Raw genomic sequence first — 10713 nt, 5'->3', positions numbered from 1 at the left:
AATTGGGCGGGTCGGGTCGGGCTTCGGGTTCTGTGGGGGATTTTTTTTTTTTTTTTTTAAATAAAAAAATAGAATTATGTGTTCTGTTATTGATTATGACATTTCATTTTTATGTGACTGGTGGAGAGAGTGAGAGACTGGATTGGATTTGGAGGCTAAACTGTCAGTGACAGACAGAGTTGCAGCAAACAGAGAGTTGCAGCAGTATCCGGCTGTGCTGGCACACTCGGCAGCAGGGACGGTTTTTGCTATGGGCAGTGCAACTGCCCAGGGCGCAATCTACTTGGGGGCGCACGAGAAAAAAAAAAAAAAAAATCTCCAGTTTTCTAGACTACCGTATTGACCCGCACATGCCGCGGCACCATCAGTCGGTATCAGGCGGGCCAGCCGCGGCACCGTCCGGTACCGCGCCCACCGGTCAGGTCTGCCGGATCTGACAGGTGAGCTGCCTGATGCTGGCCAGTGCCGCGGCCGGCCCGCCTGATACCAACTGATGGTGCCCCGGTGCCGCGGCCGACCGGCTCTGTTAAATAATGGCGAATTTGGCGATTTTTTTTTTTTTTTTCGGGCTTTATCGGGCTGTCGGGCCTAAAGTTCGGCTTATTGGTCGGGTCGGGCCTCGGGCTGGCCCAGTCAGGCCCGGGTCGGGCCGGGTCTTAATTTTCAGGCCCGATGAGAACTCTAGCCTGAACAACATTCTTTGGATTTTCTTTGGTCTGCTCAACAGTGGCTTCTTTCCAATGTTTTCTAATGACATATGGTCACTCTTTACTGTTACTTTCCGACCATAAGTATACTGACGGATAACCAAACATTCTTTTTCGATTTGGGCATTGCCCCTCTGTCTGTGCTCTGCTCCCATAGATGCGACAGCTTCCCCTTTTTGTGGCAGTGCTGCTCCTAGTCCAGTTTCTGATGTGTCACACTGCAGTTTAAGTTCCTCTTTTAGGTTGTATCAGTACTGGTGCATTGACTATCCTGTCCTTGAGCCTGCAAAGGACTTCCTCATGCATTTCTGTCCGATATGTGTTGGTTGAACTTAGAGAGACCTTTCACCTCTGTTGGTCTTGGTATGTCTCTCACTGCTCAGACCTTATCAGGGTCAACTTTCAGTCCATCAGCTGTCATTAGGTGTCCGATGTATGGCACTTACTCATGTCTCAGTCAGAATTTTTCTGAGTTCAGCCTGATGTTCTTTTCTCTGCACTTGTTGGGTAACTGTGTCAATTTCTCATCATGGTCTTTGTTGGCCATCTCTTGTGTGTGACCTTCTCCTGTGAGCAATACATCATCACCTATGATGTATATGCCTGGCAGCCCCTCCAGTACTTGTCAACTTCTGCTAGAAAATCTCCGGAGCTGGGCTAATATCCCTTGGCATTCCGAGCCAGCGAAATCTGCCAAATGATGGCTGTCTCACTTCCCTTTTAGGGCGCTTTTCCAGCCTCCTGAATCTATCATCAGTGTCTGTTATTTCAGGCTTTTTGACCCTATAAAGGTTAAATAGTAAATGATAAAATAAAAGCTCTTACGATATCGATACTGTTGGTGCTGGTACTGATTCTCAAAAGAGGGCATTACGATCGGTAGTATCAGCACTTTGATTGATTGAATAATCTGCTCATTCCTACTTTCTGGTCCAGTCATAATGGACAAGTTACATGTTATTCATTTAAACATGATGTTAAATCTTCCAGAATGCAATTTATTAGGGCTGAGTTAAAAAAATCAATTTAATCGATTTTACTCGATTTCCCTTTAAATGGTTTGATTTCGATTCTTAAAATCCAAAATCGATCTTTTAATTTAACTAATTTTTTCTTCTTTGGACGAATGGTGCAGAGAAGTAGCCTACGGTATCAACCCAGCTAGTCTCGCGTGATCAGCATTTGGCACTGCATTTCACGAGATCTCGTGAGATGTTGTTACTGAGATGTTGTTACTGCCAGTAGTCAAATAACATGACTGGAGCGAGCGAGTACAGCACTGAAGGCACCGCCAGCGAGTTCAAAAGGTCATGTTTGGATGTATTTTGGATTTATCAACAAGCACGAGGAAAATGCGTTGGACAAAAAACAAGCGATATCAAGCATTATTACACGAGAGGGTGCTAACGTGATGCTAGTGGCCGCATCACTGTCCTGACAATAATAACGGTCAAGCACACCCTTGCGTGTAATAATGCAATTATACAACTATTACCAACAAAATAAAATGTATAATCAAAATGTATTCATATTGTGGGAATTTCGCTCTCAAAATATAAAAGTTTTTTGGTAGTATTTTCTCTGTTTCAGCGGAAATACATGAGATCTGACGTTAACCAGTCCTTGTCAGCAAGCCAACTTGGGTTTATTATGTTTTCTAGACATCGCGATTTCCCAAAACGGAATAAATATATTCCGTTTAGCAACACAAAACTACTTTGCTAGCTCAATCATGTTGTAACTAGAACAGCCGCTGGAAAAAATAATTTTTTCATGGACTGATAGTTATACTCCTGCCGACTTCTCAGTCATTTTTAAGTTAACAGGTGCCGTGACAACGACTCAGCAGCACAGCTGATTTTTATCTAGAACCAACTGATATTAACAGTTATATTTAAATATAGGCTACTGCTTTCCAGTGTCGGCGCCAGAACAAACATCTATCTTTTCATAAACTCACCGGCAGATGTTTTATTTCAGCTGGGGGTGTGTCACTCAAATTTAATATCAGCTCTGATTAATGTGGCTAAGCAGCAAAAGTAACGACAGTAAGCAGTAACATTAAGGCTGAACAGAGTTATAGAATCGTACGGTTACACTGTAACCTTGGTTCTCTGAGTGAAGAGACTATCTCTCCACTCCGTTACATATTCCATATGTACGGGGATATGGTCCCCCTGCTTGTCAGGGTCCGTGGATATAACTTTAAGACACACCGGCTTGTCCGGTCACGCCCCACGGCTTGCCTATAAAGCGCCTGCGCTGGCGTGAAGTCACTGATAGTTTGATCGAAACGTGTCTCCGAGCGGCCTAAGAGCTGGAGAGATAGTCTCTTCACTCAGAGAACCAAGGTTACAATGTAACCGTACGTTCTCTATCGTCTCAAGACTATCTCTCCACTCCGTTACATATTCCATATGTACGGGGTAACTGCCGGGTTCGGGCGGAGCACCACGCTTGAGCCATCCGGCGAAAACCGACAATAGTCACTGTGTACTGACAATGCATGGAGCTCACTTACCCTTCTGGCCGAAGTCACAGCAAGCAGAAATACTGTTTTCAAAGAGAGCCATTTCAATTCAACCTCCCCAAGGGGCTCAAAGGGGGAGTGTTGAAGCGCACCAAGGACGACATCCAAGTCCCAAGGTGGAACTGAAGGGCCAGTGCTGCGCACTGTAAGCCTCTTGGCACCTCTAAGAAACCGGGAAATCAAGGAGCAGCTATCCTCACTCAGTGCGTATTCACCAATACGAACTGCCTGGATTGCTGCCACCATCCCACGCAGAGTAATAGCAGACTTCTGCGCCTCAAGCTGGGACTGCAAGAATGACAGGATTTCCTGGTCTCTGGCTAAGTAGGGGTCCACCTGATGAGCTCCGCACCAGGTGGAAAACACCTGCCAACGATATGAATAAGCAGCCCTTGTGGATGGTGCCCGGGCTTCCTGCATTGTCTTCACCACAGGCCCTGGCAACCCTAAAGCCAGGAGCCGGTCCCTCTCAGCGGCCAAGCCACCAATCTGAGCCCCGCTGGAAAGGGATGGAACAGGGTCCCGCTCGCTTGAGACAGCAGGTCTCTCCGGGGCGGAAGCTCCCATGGCGACCCGTCCAACAGAGGCGGAATCGCTGAAAACCATGGCATGTGGGGCCAAAGGGGAGCCACCAATATCAGCCTCACCCGTTCCGCCTGAACTCTTTGGAGGAGGGGCTGGAGAAGAGTGACGGGAGGGAAGGCGTAGAGCAGAACCTGGGGCCATGGATGCGCTAGAGCATCCCACCCCAGAGGAGGATAGTCGTTCTTCAGGGAGAAGAAGAGCGGACAGTGTGCCGACTCTCTGGAAGCGAACAAGTCGACCTCTGCCTTGCCGAAGCGACACCATAACTCCTCGATCACCTGAGGGTGGAGTCTCCATTCCCCTGGGTGGGGAACCCCTCTCGACATGATGTCTGCCGCCGAGTTCAACGGCCCCGGTACATGCACAGCTCTGAGCGAGAGGAAGAGTGGGTGAGCCCACTGCCACAGGATGGTTGCCAGCTTGCATAGGGAGGGGGAGCCCAGGCCCCCCTGCCTGTTGATGTAAGCGGCTGTCACTGTGCTGTCGGTCCTGACAATGACATGGTGACCTCTCAGTCTCGGCAGGAATTGTCGCAGGGCGAGAAGAACCGCTCTCAGCTCCAGGACATTTATGTGTTGGCTCACCCAGTGTCCGGTCCAAATGCCATTGATGCCACAGCCCTCGTGGACGGCACCCCAACCCATCTGGGATGCGTCTGTGAACACGAGCTGGCGATAGACCACTGGCCCTAGAGCACTCCCCTTGCTCATGTTGGCTGGGACCCCCCACCAGCAGAGTGCTCTGTGAAGCCTCCGAGACACCACCACCTTGGTCTTGTGGGATCTCTGGGGACATAAGCCTAAACTCAGCAGACACCTTTGTACAGGCTGCATTTGCAGGAGGGCAAGGGGAACAACTTGCACCATGGCTGCCATTAGGCCCATGAGGCGAAGGCAGAGCTCCCAGTTGACCTGAGAGTGCAGCTGAAATTGGCTGAGGCAAGCTCCGAAAGCCCGCTACCTCTCCAAGGTCAAAACAATGGTCTCTCTCCTGGAGTCCAGAACCATACCCAGAAAGGTCATCACCTGGGAAGGCTGGAGCTTGCTTTTTTTGTGGTTCAGGCGCAGACCCAAGCCCTGAATGTGCTCCAAGAGCAGGGCGACATGGTGATGGCACTGTTCCTCTGAGACTGCGCAGATTAGCCAGTCGTCGAGGTAATTTAGGATCCTGAGCCCTCTTTGTCTCATGGGTGCAAGGACTGCATCCATGCAGCGACTGAATGTCCGGGGTGCCAGAGAAATGCCGAAAAGCAGCACCCGGAACTCGTACACCCTGCCTGCAAAGCCGAACCTCAGGAATCGCCAGTGTCCCTGCCAGATGGGTATCTGAAAGTAGGCATCTTTGAGGTCTATAGTGGCAAACCAGTCTCCCGCAGTGATGGACTGCCTCACTCTGGGAACTGTCAGAAGCCTGCATCTCAGGGGGCGAAGATATTTGTTGAGCCCCCTGAAGTCCAGAATTGGACGAAGTCCCCCGTCCCGCTTGGGGATCAAGAAATAACGGGAGAAGAATCCAGCCTGGCGATCCTCGGAGTTCACCTCTCTTATGGCTCTTTTCTCTAAAAGAGAGGACAGTTCTGCATGCGGTATCAGTCCATGCTGAGGGTCGCTCACTGTAGTGAAAGTGGGTGTCCTCGATATCGGCGGCCTGCGTAAAAACTGTATGCGGTAGCCATGGGTCATGGTGAAAACCACCCACGGTTCCGCCCCTAAGGCCAGCCAAGCTGCCCTGTGACAGGCTGACAGGGGAAGCTGGTTGGCTGGGGATAGGGAATTGTCAGGAGGGTGGGGGGTGCTTAGAGGACCTCTGAACCTTGGCAGGTGGTCCTCCCTTTCTGCCCTGTCGGCGATCTCTACGCCTACGAAAAGCCTCCAGCTGGGGCCTGAGATCCCCTGGTCCCCATGTTGGGTCCCTTGATGTTGGCACTGGCTGAGGTAGAGACGCTCCTCTCTGCCTAGCGCCCCTGATACATCTATTAAGACCCACTGAGACCTCTTTTGCACAGCGGCGGCTTTCCTGTGCCTGCTGCAGCAACTTAGCAGCATGTGACCCAAAACATAGCAGAGGGTTCCACCGGCACTTTAGGGAGGCAGTCTCTATCTGCCTGCTGAAGCTGGGATTGAGACAGCCAAAGGTGACGTCTAACCACCCAGAAGGATGACAGAGCATTGCCTGCTGCCTCTGCCTGCTCTTTCATCACAGAGGAGAGGCATGAGGAAGCCGTCTGAAGCTCCACCGCCGTACCGGAATCCCCAGAACCTTCCTGCACCTGACGGGACAGGTGACGAAGGTAAAGGGACAGAATGGCTCCTGTATTAGCCAACCGGGTCTGTACAGCCATAGCTCTGTGCAGCTTAGCAAGCAGGCCATCCATAACCCTGCAATTCTTGCTAGAGCAGGTGGCTTTGCCAAGAACAGAGCTGGAGGGAGAAACCAGTGGAGTAAGGGCTTGATCCACTGGGGGGAGTGGCCCACAGGCAACTTGCTCTCTGTCATGCATGTTAGAATATCTTCTACATCATGCAGACCACTTGTGAGTACCAGCTGGAGCATGAAACTGTCGGCACACCAAGTTCTTGAAATCAGGCAGGAGAGGGACTTGAACAGATGCAGAGTGTGGCTTCACCTCCTCCTCAAACCTAGAGGAGGTGGCCATAAGGTTTTCAGGCAGGGCAACATCCAGAGCCCTGGCCGCCCTGCTAATAATCCCCTCAAAGTGGCAAGCTAACTCGCCTTTTGGGGTGCCACCGCTTTGCTGCAAAAAATCAGCAGCGGGCTTCTCTAGTACGTGCAGGCAATATAAAACAGTCCATGCACGACTGAGGATCCTCCCTAAATAAAATTGCATGCTGATGTCCCAAACATAGCACGCAACTATCATGCCCATCCTCTAGGGGCATGGCAACCCCACAACCCACACAGCAATGTCCCTCTTGGCTTGCCATACTTGGGGAAACAGAGGCCATGGAGTTTACTTTGTGTGCTGGCCGTCCACGTCCGCCGCACACTCATATATACACTATATTACCAAAAGTATTCGCTCACCTGCCTTTACTCGTACTATGAACTGAAGTGCCATCCCATTCCTAACCCATAGAGTTCAATATGATGTCGGTCCACCTTTTGCAGCTATTACAGCTTCAACTCTTCTGGGAAGACTGTCCACAAGGTTGAGGAGAGTGTTTATAGGAATTTTTGACCATTCTTCCAAAAGCGCATTGGTGAGGTCACACACTGATGTTGGTCGAGAAGGCCTGGCTCTCAGTCTCCGCTCTAATTCATCCCAAAGGTGTTCTATCGGGTTCAGGTCAGGACTCTGTGCAGGCCAGTCAAGTTCATCCACACCAGACTCTGTCATCCATGTCTTTATGGACCTTGCTTTGTGCACTGGTGCACAGTCATGTTTGAAGAGGAAGGGGCCCGCTCCAAACTGTTCCCACAAGGTTGGGAGCATGGAATTGTCCAAAATGTTTTGGTATCCTGAAGCATTCAAAGTTCCTTTCACTGGAACTAAGGGGCCAAGCCCAGCTCCTGAAAAACAACCCCACACCATAATTCCTCCTCCACCAAATTTCACAGTCGGCACAATGCAGTCTGAAATGTACCGTTCTCCTGGCAACCTCCAAACCCAGACTCGTCCATCAGATTGCCAGATGGAAAAGCGTGATTCATCACTCCAGAGAACGCGTCTCCACTGCTCTAGAGGCCAGTGGTGGCGTGCTTTACACCATTGCATCCGACGCTTTGCATTGCACTTGGTGATGTGTGGCTTGGCTGCAGCTGCTCGGCCATGGAAACCCATTCCATGAAGCTCTCTGCGTACTGTACTTGGGCTAATCTGAAGGTCACATGAAGTTTGTAGCTCTGTAGCAATTGACTGTGCAGAAAGTCGGCGACCTCTTTGCACTATGCGCTTCAGCATCCGCTGACCCCTCTCCGTCACTTAAGTGGCCTACCACTTCGTGGCTGAGTTGCTGTTGTTCCCAAACGCTTCCATTTTGTTATAATAGAGCTGACAGTTGACTGTGGAATATTTAGGAGCGAGGAAATTTCACGACTGGATTTGTTGCACAGGTGGCATCCTATGACAGTTCCACGCTGGAATTCACTGAGCTCCTGAGAGCGGCCCATTCTTTCACAAATGTCTTGTTTCACAGTCTGCATGCCTGAGTGCTTGATTTTATACACCTGTGGCCAGGCCAAGTGATTAGGACACCTGATTCTGATCATTTGAATGGGTGAGCGAATACTTTTGGTAATATAGTGTATATTTTATTTTGAATCGGGAGAGATGAGGGGAATGCTTAACTGGGAGCGAGAGAGACAGAGAGAGCGAGAGAGCAGTGGAGGTCCGCTGGAGCCGGCACAGTCTGCGCCCAACACGGACTAAGTTTACCCCTGAGCCGTTAGCTGGCAACCGCGAGCAATATGCTACAGGGGCACTCTGGCTGTCTAACCGCCGACCAAGCTATCTGGAGAGCAGTCGTCCCCGACAGAGCCGACAGAGTCTGCACTCAGCACGGGTCCCACTCAGGGCGTCAGCTCACGACACCGCGAGCAATACGCCGGTAAGGGAGAACTTCAGCTGGGAGTCAGAGCCCCTCCGACTCAACCAGGCTGGAAAATGACTGCTTAACCGCTGTTAGCCGACAGAGTCTGCGCTCAGCACGGGTTCCACCAAGCGCGTCAGCTCACGACACCGCGAGCAATACGCCGGTAAGGGACACAGCCACCTCAGCTGGGAGTCAGATAGCTTCCGACTCAACCAGACTGGAATATATGTTTCACCGCTGTTAGCCGACAGAGTCTGCACTCAACACGGGTCCCACTCAGCGCGTAAGCTCACGAGCCCGCAAGCAATACGCCGGTAAGGGAAATCACAGCCGAAGCTGGACAGAAAGAAACTTTTATGTGGACAACAGCATCCAGGGAGGCTGCCCGCAGACAGATGCCCGAACTTACACCAGGTAAGCGGATTCAAGCTGTAACCACACAATCACACACAAATCTTTCAAACACACACGGATTGTCTGCACCCTGACTGAAGTGGAGATCAAACAATCAGTGACTTCACGCCAGCGCAGGCGCTTTATAGGCAAGCCGTGGGGCGTGACCGGACAAGCCGGTGTGTCTTAAAGTTATATCCACGGACCCTGACAAGCAGGGGGATCATATCCCCGTACATATGGAATATGTAACGGAGTGGAGAGATAGTCTCGAGACGATAGAGAACACCTTTTCAGGCTGTTATCAATTTACCTCTGAAATAAAGACGACAGTTTTCACAGATGTGAATTACGATTAATAGGCTAATTAATAACATTAACGCATTAATAACAAGAACAAAGTTATAGCCACGCATCTCTGTGGAAAATCCTAAAGGTACTGTCTGTGGTGCTGAATCCGCGTCAGCAGGCACTGTCTGTGGTGGTGAATCTGCTGAGGCATTTCATTGTCTTTATTATAGAAATTAAAGCTTCATAAAATTCACGGAGGATATTGTTTAGCTCTTCTTCACTTATAGCTGAGAAATCATCTGTTTGCCCGGTGTTTGTCAGGTAGTCTTGTAGACATTTGATGGCCTAAGACGTTGACCAGGCTGTACCAGCTTCATTTTCTGACCTCTCCAGCTGATCCAGCTCTTCACTCGTCACTCTCGCGTATCTCGGCTTTTTCTGTTCTGTCTTGTCTTCCTCGTTCAGCCATTTATCCAAACTTAGGTCGCCAAATAAATCAAAATTGACAAAACGGTCCATTATGCAGGCTAACAAAGTTGACTGTGGGTTTCGGTGAAACGTATCGTGCTGCAACGGGAAGGTAAAATACTGTGGAAATACGATGAATCTCCGCAACCATTTAACGAGACATCACCCAGAAACACAGTCGGCACGGGTCAAACAAACCAACCTGGAGCAGGTATTGGCGAGTAAGTTACCAGCAAAGTCTCAACATGCACAGAAGATAACCAAGGCTGTTGCTATTTTTATATGCAAGGACATACGACCATACATCGTCATCACTTCCTGCTCTCAACGAAGGCGGACGCTTTTTCTCTAGCTCCCTCCTGCCCTTATCTGCCCTGAAGTTCTCCCGAAGTTCTCCTGATCCTGTAACCCTGTATTTGTTATGTCTTTTTGTGTTTCTTGGACGGGATGTAACTTAAACCAAATTTCCCCCCCCGGGACAAATAAAGTAGGATTGATTGATTGATTGAAAACGATGGTTTCCGAAGCCTCATTAAAACTCTGGAGTCACACATTATTTCTCAGAATGTTTTTTTATGTATCCAAGTAAAATTGGTATTTTAACTGAAATATCCCTGACTGAATCGATATCGAATCGAATCGAATCCAATTGGGACCTTGAAATATCGAAACAAATCGATCTGGAAATCTGAATCGATACCCAGCCCTACAATTTATAAAAACATAAATTTAGATACATTTATACCAATTCCATTATTTCATTCTATTGTCAAGCCACTCTCTAAATATGGGAGTGGCTTGACAACAGTGAAGAGCTGGGAGGATTAGGAGGTGTGACAATTTTTTTTTTTTTTTCTGATTCAAAGAAATATAAACACTGAGTGAATTGCACAAAGTGTAGTTAAGAAAGGAAGGAAAGTAAAGAAAGCTTTGTTGTGCCTTTGTCTGTGTAGCCTACTGTATCCTACAGGTAGGTGACAAGAAATCTTTCTTGAGTTTTATTTAACAAAATGGTTGTTGTCTCTCCTGTCTAAAAGTGCAGGAAGAAGAACAGTTTAATTTTGTTAAACAAATGCTAGTTTAGCATATAAAGCAGTGTAAAGTTAGAAGTATGCTGAAACAGCTAAAGCTGGGCTCAGAATTTTGTAACTGATATTTACATTTATTTTAGGTCTTTTCAGTCATC

At 48.9% G+C, this 10713-nt stretch overlaps 1 pseudogene; it reads right to left on the bottom strand.

The window, feature by feature from the left end:
* Window positions 1–3683: 3683 nt before the first annotated feature.
* On the bottom strand, window positions 3684–5867 carry LOC115361926 (uncharacterized; annotated as a pseudogene).
* Between the last annotated feature and the right edge of the window lie 4846 nt (window positions 5868–10713).

The sequence above is a fragment of the Myripristis murdjan genome, chromosome 1 (genome assembly GCF_902150065.1).
Source record: "Myripristis murdjan chromosome 1, fMyrMur1.1, whole genome shotgun sequence".
NCBI lineage: Eukaryota > Metazoa > Chordata > Actinopteri > Holocentriformes > Holocentridae > Myripristis > Myripristis murdjan.
The sequence above is the reverse complement of the archived record's forward strand: the minus strand, read 5'-3'. Positions and strand labels throughout refer to the sequence as shown.